Source organism: Brassica oleracea, chromosome C2, assembly GCF_000695525.1.
Source record: "Brassica oleracea var. oleracea cultivar TO1000 chromosome C2, BOL, whole genome shotgun sequence".
NCBI lineage: Eukaryota > Viridiplantae > Streptophyta > Magnoliopsida > Brassicales > Brassicaceae > Brassica > Brassica oleracea.
The window spans coordinates 43,093,131-43,102,443 of record NC_027749.1 but is presented as its reverse complement, the minus strand read 5'-3'; the positions used below and the strand labels follow the sequence as shown (position 1 = coordinate 43,102,443).

General features: G+C 36.1%; 1 pseudogene; it reads right to left on the bottom strand.

Annotated features, from left to right (window-relative positions):
* Positions 1 to 708: 708 nt before the first annotated feature.
* On the bottom strand, positions 709 to 3,407 carry LOC106324305 (annotated as a pseudogene).
* Between the last annotated feature and the right edge of the window lie 5,906 nt (positions 3,408 to 9,313).

The window sequence follows — 9,313 nt, the reverse complement described above, 5'->3', positions numbered from 1 at the left end:
AACAACAACAAGAGAGCAACACAAAGCTTCAAAACCGGCAGCAACCAAACGACCTCAGCTCACAAAGATTCCTGCTTCCAGAAACTAATCCAACCGTACAAATCCAAGATAAACAAGTCGACAATACCTCCGCCAAATTTCAGCTCAAGAAGAGAAGATCTCACCGTTGGATTTACCAAACACCCAAGACTGCTCTGCTGAAGAACTGTGGCGACCAGCTTCAAGAAAACCCAGACAACAGAAGATCCAACCGTTGAAATCCAAATCCCTTCGGTGAACCTCTAACCCACTGACTGAAGAAGCTTCCCACAAAATATCAGCCCGATCAGGATCCATTTGACCCTCCAAATCCAGTCTTGAAATCACCTTACAAGTTTTCTCCTTCTCTCTTCTTTCTCTCTTTTGTCTCTCTCTCTAAACTCTATTATTGTGAGTCTAGTGCCAAAGGGGAACATTATTATTTCTTAAGTTCATCCCAATTGGTCCTCTCCATCTAGGAGGGACCCAACATATTCAGGTGTCTAGACGCTGTTTATACTTGATTTTAGAACTGATAAAATATAATTTAAACACAACTAATTGTTAGAAATTATATTATTTACCGCGAAGTTCCAAGTTCATTAGACGTAGAACGATTTTGGAGCATCGGACGACGTCTTGTCGATTTTGAGACAAGGTCTCCATGACTTGTGTCGAGTCAAGATTTGGTCAGAGAAAACACAGTAAAAGTGGTTCAACACTACTGGTCCTGAAATTGTAATCCAGGCATTTTGCATGTATTCTTTTAGGCTTGGTTTGTATCCTTTTTTGTATCACTTTGCTTCTGTGAGACAACACTATATGGGCCTCGATGTTAAGTCAACAATGGACAAAGGAAGAGGAGGCCCAAGTGTGAAACAAGTGATGCACTCTGAATCTCAGAACAGAGGATCAACGGCTCCTCCTTGTACGACAAAGAGAAAAGAGAACAAGACAAAGCCAGCTGCAAAGCTGCAGAACCGTTACGATACCCTCTTATCACTATGTGATGACTAAGCACCTTTACGGCTAGTATAGTGATAAGATCCAGAGGGTTCCTTAGTGGTGTATATATGCTCATGAAACCTCATTTGTAAAGTTTAAGTTAAAATCATATTATTCAGAAAGATCTTTCATTTTGTCCCTTTTCATAGCTTCAACCAAGTATGCGTTACATAAATCTGCCCACTAATTTCACAAAAAAAATATAAACAAAAAAACTATGAATAATATTATAACCTTTTTCCACTAATAAATGAATATTTCCACTTACTGATTTCTTTAGCAAAGGGATGACGTTAATATGTTTATATTTGAGAATGTCACATCCAACGTTGTTGGTTTCATTGTACAAAATAAGAAAACACGTCCTCAGGTACTAGGGAAGCTCATCAAGACGATTTACATCCCACCTGCAATATTTATATATACGCTTTAAGTTTTGATACAATAACACTTCTATAACACAACACCATGAAAAAAAAATCATCAACATATCATTATCCTTGTTTCTAACAATCAAAACTATAATAAACACTAAGAAGAAATATGAGAAGTAGAGTCCTTACTTATCGACCATGACAGTGAAGAGTTCAAGCTCTTCAAGAGTGCCATAGACATCGTAAATGTCGTCGATTGTTGTAATAAGTACAAGAACTACAGTCAGGATCCGTCGTAAATATCCAAATTGAGGTTCAGATATTATTCCAACGGCCCAAAAATAATGCTCGACTAGTCTGTCTCTTACAAAAGGAAGTTGACTAGCCAATCAGGTTTCCTCCCACCAGCTTCATATCATTCAAAGAAAGAGGATTAAAAAGAGTGTTTACAGTCAAAATCAAGGGAGACATGCAAAAGCATATTTAATATATATATATATATATATTATTCTTCTACTAGTCTATAGAAATACCTTGAGACGTGTTTGAGTTCTTCTTGATGATAACTTTGTAAAAAATTGAAATCGATCTTGGGGAATTCAAACAAGTCAATATTCTTGTCATGTTTCTTCTTGTATGCATCTATGTACCATCTTGCTTCTAGCCTTCTCATTCTCCAATGGTAAGGCATTTCTAACGCATGTATCTCATTCTCACGTACCTCAGCGTTGCAAGTTTCACCACCATCAACAAATTTTTCTTAATTTTTCTGTTGCAAAAGGTCTGATGACTCCATGCAGTTTAGTATCCGATTTCGTGGTGAGATACGATGCTTCGTACAAAGAGATGATAATATTTATATTGGCACTCTTGCACGTATCACTTTCAATTTTGTCGGCTATCACATCAAATATATCTGAAATAAAATAGAGTAAAAACAAGGTAATATGATATATTTATGTATACAGAAAGTTGTCATTGAATATGAAAATACTAACCCTCTGATACATTAAATCCGTGTTGTCTAAGAAGCTGGAATCCGAGTGTGGTTGCATGTAAACCTTCTTCATACTCACATTTCCAGACAATCTTATGATAAAAATCATTTAGAATGTTGTTTATTTCTACCTCAAAATGATACGAAACCCGAAGGTTTTCCAAATCGTCAATGAGTTCTAATTGCTCGAGACGACTACTGCTCTTTGTGTCAACATCAAGCATCTTCCTCACTTTTTTCTTCAACAAATCTCTAGTTATCACGTTTTCTCCTTTCTGTATGAATCGTAATGTAATTAGTTAGTCTTAAAAACTATTAAAAGAAATGTTAGATTATTTTTACATGCTCCAACATTTACTATGATAGGGGTTCGAATATTTCTACATGCTCCAAAATTTAGTTTATGTTTTTGCTGGGGATCTCCAAAATGATTAAAGAAAAAACTACTCTATAGAACTCAAACGTATGAATCAAACAAGATATATCAAGTATAAATAACAACTCTCTTTATTAATGCTTAAGAAACTAATTAACTCAAAACTTAAGCTCTCTTAATCTCTATCAACTCACAAGTTATGCAACACTCTTGCATATCCTTATATAGAGATTATTATCTCCTAATCCTAATAGGTAATACATCTAGATAACTCCTAAATATATTCCTAATTCCATTACTCGGTAGGATTAGGATAATGACTTGTTTCTCAAGTAATCTTCAAGCTTAATCCAACATTTTCCCCCTTAAGCTTGAAATCATTTGTCAACACATCTTGAACTCCTATGAGCTCCCTCATCTCCTTGAACTTGATTCTTCCTAGTGCCTTAGTTAGGATGTCAACCTTTTGTTCTTGTCCGGGTATGTGCTCCACTTTGATCTGGTCCTTCTCAACACACTCTCTTATAAAGTGGTAGCGTGTATGGATGTGTTTGCTTCGGCCATGGAACATTGGGTTCTTAGTTAAAGCAATCCGCTGACTGATTATCAAACCTGATGACCACACGTTCACTTCCATTACCCATGATCTCGCCGATCAAGTCTTGCAACCAGATGGCTTGTCGAGCTGCTTCAGTCCCGACCATAAACTCTGCCTCACACGAAGACAAGGCGACTGTCTCCTGTTTCTGCGAGTACTACGTGATAGGGCTATCACCAGCGTAAAATATGTGTCCTGTGGTACTTCTTCCATCATCTTCATCAACATTGTGACTACTGTCGCTATATCCCACTATCTTCAATAGCTTTGATCCTGTTCGCTCGAACGTGATCCCATACATTGTAGTTCCTTGTAGATACCTTAGACACTGCTTCATCGCTGCTCCGTGTGATACTCTTGGTGCCTGCATATACCTGCTCAAGACCTCGACGCAGTAAGCCAGATCTGGTCGGGTGTGAAGTAAGTATCGCAAACAACCAACATTCCTTCTGTAGCTAGTGGCGTCTATCTCTTCTTCTTTCAATGCTTTAGAAAGTTTCAGTCCTGCCTCCATAGGTATTTGGCACGGGTTACAGTTCTTCATTCTTGCTTCTTCTAGGATTCTCAACGCATAACGTTTCTGGTTCAGCGTTATACCTCCATCATGTTGATGAACTTCTATTCCGAGATAAAAAGAAAGCTTCCTGAGATCACTCATCTCAAACTTGCTTGACATCTCCTTTTTGAACTCTTTAATCATATCACTGCTCGTACCTGTGAAAAATAAATCATCCACATAAACTGCAAGAAGTAAGTGGCCTTTGTCTACTTCCCTTCGATATACCGACGGTTCCTTTGAACACTTCGTAAATTTTAGCTTCTTCAGAATCTGATTAAGCTTATTGTTCCAGGCTCTAGGCGCTTGCCTAAGTCCGTATAATGCTTTCTTTAATTTGTAGACTTTTGCTTCGGAACCATTAACAATGAAGCCTTCAGGCTGTGTGACATACACAGTTTCTTTCAGCTCTCCGTGGAGAAACGCCGTCTTGACATCAAGATGATGAATCCCCTATCCCCTTGTAGCTGCTAGACTGATAAGGAGGCGGATTGTCTCCATACGCGCAACAGGTGCAAAGACTTCATCAAAGTCCATACCATACTCCTGTACATACCCTTTTGCCACGAACTGGGCCTTGTATTTATTTATGCTGCCATCTGCGTTTCTCTTCAGCTTAAACACCCACTTTAGACCGATGGCTTTAGCTCCTCTTGGAAGGTCCACAAGTTCCCATGTTCCATTCTTCACAATGGATTGTATTTCTTCTTCGCACGCCTTGATCCAGTCTTCTAACTCTTGTGCTTCTCCAAAGTTTCTTGTCTCTTGATTTATCAGATTGAGAAGTAGCTCTCCTTCTTCTTCTTCGATTAGTAGAATATAGTCATCAAGGTATTTAGGTGTGAATACTTGCCTCTGAGATAGTCTTAACGGTGGTTCTTCCTCCTCTGCCTCTTCGTCATTCTCATGGATCTCTCCTTGAGTTATCAACTCTCTCGAAAGATCTTCATCTTCTTTCTCGATGTCTTCTTCTCTTTTTGGACTTTTATCACCATCAAGATTATTTTCTTGTATACCATGATTTCCAAACTCTCCAAGTGTGATCTTAAAGTCTCCAACTCTATTTTCTTCATTGTTATTATGACTCCAGTTCCACCCTTTTGTCTCTTCAAAGACAACGTCACGGCTCACTATGATCTTACGTGTCTTAGGATCAAGCATTTTATAAGCCTTTGACCCTGGTTCTGTCCCGAGATGAACCAGTATACGCGACCTATCGTCAAGCTTCTTTAAGTGTGGCTTCTCGACTTTTGCATATCCAATGCAACCAAACACACGTAGGTGACTTATATTAGGTTTCCTACCGTTAAACGCTTCGTACGGAGTCATATTCACCAGTGATCTCGTCCCAATTCGATTCAACAGATAGGTGGAGTGTCGTGTCGCCTCACCCCATAGGAAGTTCGGAATTCTCATGTCCTTCAAGATACTTCTCGTCATCTCCATTAACGTTCTGTTACGTCTCTCAACCACTCCATTCTGTTGCGGGGTGTAGGGCGCTGTAATGTGTCTCTTGATCCCTGAATCTTCACAGAACTTGTTGAATTCATGAGACACAAACTCTCCGCCTCTGTCTGTTCTAAAGGTTTGTATCTTTGCTCTCGAATCCCGCTCTACTATCTCTTTAAATTTCTTGAAGTTCACAAACGCATCACTCTTCTCCTTGAGTAATATTGACCACATGTACCTTGAATGATCGTCCACGAGAACAAAGATATACCTGTTTCCTGCAGTTGTTTTGGGAGTAATGGGGCAGCACAAATCTCCATGTATAAGCTCCAGTATCTTTGTTGTTCGATATGATGTTGATTTTGGAAAAGGTTGTCTTGCTTGCTTCCCAAGCATGCAAGATCCACATACCTCTTTTTCAATTTTTAGCTGCGGCATGCCTGTAACAAGGTCTCTTTGCATCATATACCGTATTGTCTCTTGGTTTACGTGTCCCAGTCGTGAATGGCAGATGTTAGAGTCTCCTAATATCGTCGAGTGTAGATACAACTCCTCTTTTAGACCCATACGAACTTTGTAGAGTCTGTTTCTTGCTCTAAGCGCCTTGACAAGTAACTTCCCTTCACGATCATGCATGGTTAAGTACTCACCTCTTAACCTTTTACCGCATCCTGACTCTGTGGCTTGGCCAAGCGAGATGATATTACTCTTCAAATCAGGAATATAGTACACCTCTTCCATCATTCTTGTTTCACCGTTTCTATCAATAAACTCTATAGAACCTTTTCCTTTGATATCTATCCGAGAATCATCTCCAAATTTGACCTTTCCGGTGATGGTATCATCAAGAATCCTGAAATATCTCTCATCTCCTGTCATGTGATTGCTAGCTCCATTATCTAGGCACCAAACATTGTCTCCACTTGCGTCTGCTTCATATTTGCTTGGCACAATTCCATCTTCATTGAGGTAAAAAATCTCATGTATCATGAGCTCATCAGCGTCGTGTGTTTCGCTTTTGTTCTCTTCAGTTTCTTGTAGCTTGAGAAGTCGATCCGGACAGTCTGATGCGTAATGCCCAAGTTTATCACACCTATAGCACATAACTCTCGATGTATCTCTTCCTCCTCTACCGCAACCTCGTCCTCTATACCATGAACCGCGTCCACTTCGTCCTCTGTTCCGATATTCATTATATCCTTTGTTTGACTGATTTTCTTGAGATTCTGTGTTTGTATACATCAGTTGTTTTGAATCTTCTTGAGGATCTTCTTCTTCTTCAGCTACGCGTTCTTCATAAGCTTTAAGATGTCCTATGATGTCTTCAAAGCCTGTGGTATTTAGGTCTAGAACCTGCTCAAGTGAGGCCACAATATGGATATATTTCTTCCGAGGAAGACTTGATAGAAACTTCTTGACCAACTTCGGCTCTTCGATGCTTACTCCCAAAGCAGCTGACTTCGACGCGAGTTCTGATAATTTACCACCAAACTCATCAATTGTTTCCTTATCCTTCATCTTCAGTCGCTCAAATTCATTCATTAGGGTTTGCAAGCGGGCTTCTCTAACTCTCTCTGTACCCACATATCTTGCTTTAATGGCTTCCCAAACCTTTTTCGCCGTATCCATCTCTCCAACTTGCAATGTAAGGGACTCAGGTATTGATTGAAAGAGGAGCGCAATAGCCAAGTTGTTCTTGTCTCCCTCGATCGAATCATCTTCTACGGTTTCCCAAACCTTATGCACTTTGAGGGCTATCTTCATGCGCATCTCCCACACTGTGTAATTTGTTGCCGTGAGCATAGGGCATTGGATCGTTCCTCCTCCTTTAGGTCTCTCTGTAATTGCTACGATATCTCCCATCTCGCTTGTTTGGCTCTGATACCAAATATAGAACTCAAACGTATGAATCAAACAAGATCAAGTATAAAGAATAACTCTCTTTATTAATGCTTAAGAAACTAACTCAAAACTTAAGCTCTCTTAATCTCTATCAACTCACAAGTTATGCAACATTCTTGCATATCCTTATATAGAGATTATTATCTCCTAATCCTAATAGGTAATACATCTAGATAACTCCTAAATATATTCCTAATTCCATTACTCGGTAGGATTAGGATAATGACTTATTTCTCAAGTAATTTTCAAGCTTAATCCAACATACTCCTTAGTGAGAAATATGAGGTAACGTATTGTTTTATTTCTCATTTTCTGATTTCTGTCCAGGCTTCCAGCAAATTAAAACGAAAACAATTCTCTCTTTAATATTTCTTTCTTTACTCTTAAAGAATGGCGAAATATAATTGTCACCCACATATTACTATAAATAAAAAGTTCTTAGATAATAATCAAATAGAGGGGTACCTTCCATAATAAATATAGTGGTTAATCTCTATAATATTATTTGAGAAATCAGTTTTCTATGTGTCGCTCTTACGTTAACTCTTATGATAGTTGATTAAACTGATACCGTTTAATCATCGTTTGATCAAATAGTTACAAAATAGTTTAATGAGCTAGATATATTATATTTTATCATTATTAAAGTTATTTGTTTTCTTAATATTAAATTTTCTTTTAAATTTTATGTTTTTATGTTTGTGGAACTTAATAGAACCATAATCAAAATACCAAAGCAAATCTGAATTCTTATTTTTAGATTATTTAAAATATATTTCAGTTTCCATTCAATAAATCAAAGTCATAAAGTTATTTAGAATTTATAAAATATTTTAATTATTGTAAATATTGATATGTGTTTATAAGCTTCCAAAAATGTATCAGGCAGCTACTTATGCATGTAAGCTCCTATTAATCATCGCTTTATTTTTCTAATATTTTCTTAAAAAACATCAACATATAATTTGATAAATATCATGAAAAGACATGGACATTTCAACGATAAACAAAATTGATTTGATTTGACCTAATTATAATAAAAAATAACTATATTTATTTTGAATTTGAAGAATATATGTAACTCAATATACTCACAACATGAGTGACTCGGCTAATCTAACTTATATCTAAAATCATAGATTTAAGTACGATAAGAATATATAATTTTATAAAAATAGTAATTTATTTTATAAATATAAATCATCGGATAACTCAAAACATATTAAAAATAAAAAAAAATATTAACCAACTGTTACAGTTTATTTTTTTGTAAAATTTAAATATATGCATGAGACTTCAGAATATTATCGTTATATTAATTTATGTAATTTGGAATTAGACACTTTAGTTTAATATTTTTATTTCATTCTAAGCACAATATATCTTAAGTTATACATAATTTTCATAAAATATATTTACATATCTAAGAAACAACCACCTAAATGCAAATAAGAAATTCATCAAAATTTTAATATATTTAGAATAAAAAAATATTACCGTTGAATTTAGAGATGCAATCCAATTTATCCAAGTGATAACTAAATCGACTCTAAAAAGAACAAAATGATTAAATATAACATATATATAATCATATGTATAATTAAAGTAATATAATATTATTAGTATAAATGATGCATACAAATTATAAATTAATTTAAAATTAAAAGCAAATAACAATTAATTATTATAGTATATTTACTTTAGAAATATTTATACCCATGCATGAGATAGATATTATGAACGTAATGTATTTAGTATATAATAATCACATAATACAGGTATATTCAAATACAAAGCTTTAACTAATAATCAAATAGTACGTGAGTATCTTCCTTTGATAAATAGGAAATACGATTGCTGATTACGTGGAGTATTGACCATCACATGGCTTGCCATGCAAACTAAATTAATATATACCTAGCTACACGAAGTATATGTTATGCATGACAACATCCCTCAACTTAATGATGTTATGTAGTTAACTTCACGAGTTTAATTTCATTCACCCAAAATGTGATATGGATGCCAGAGACCGTTT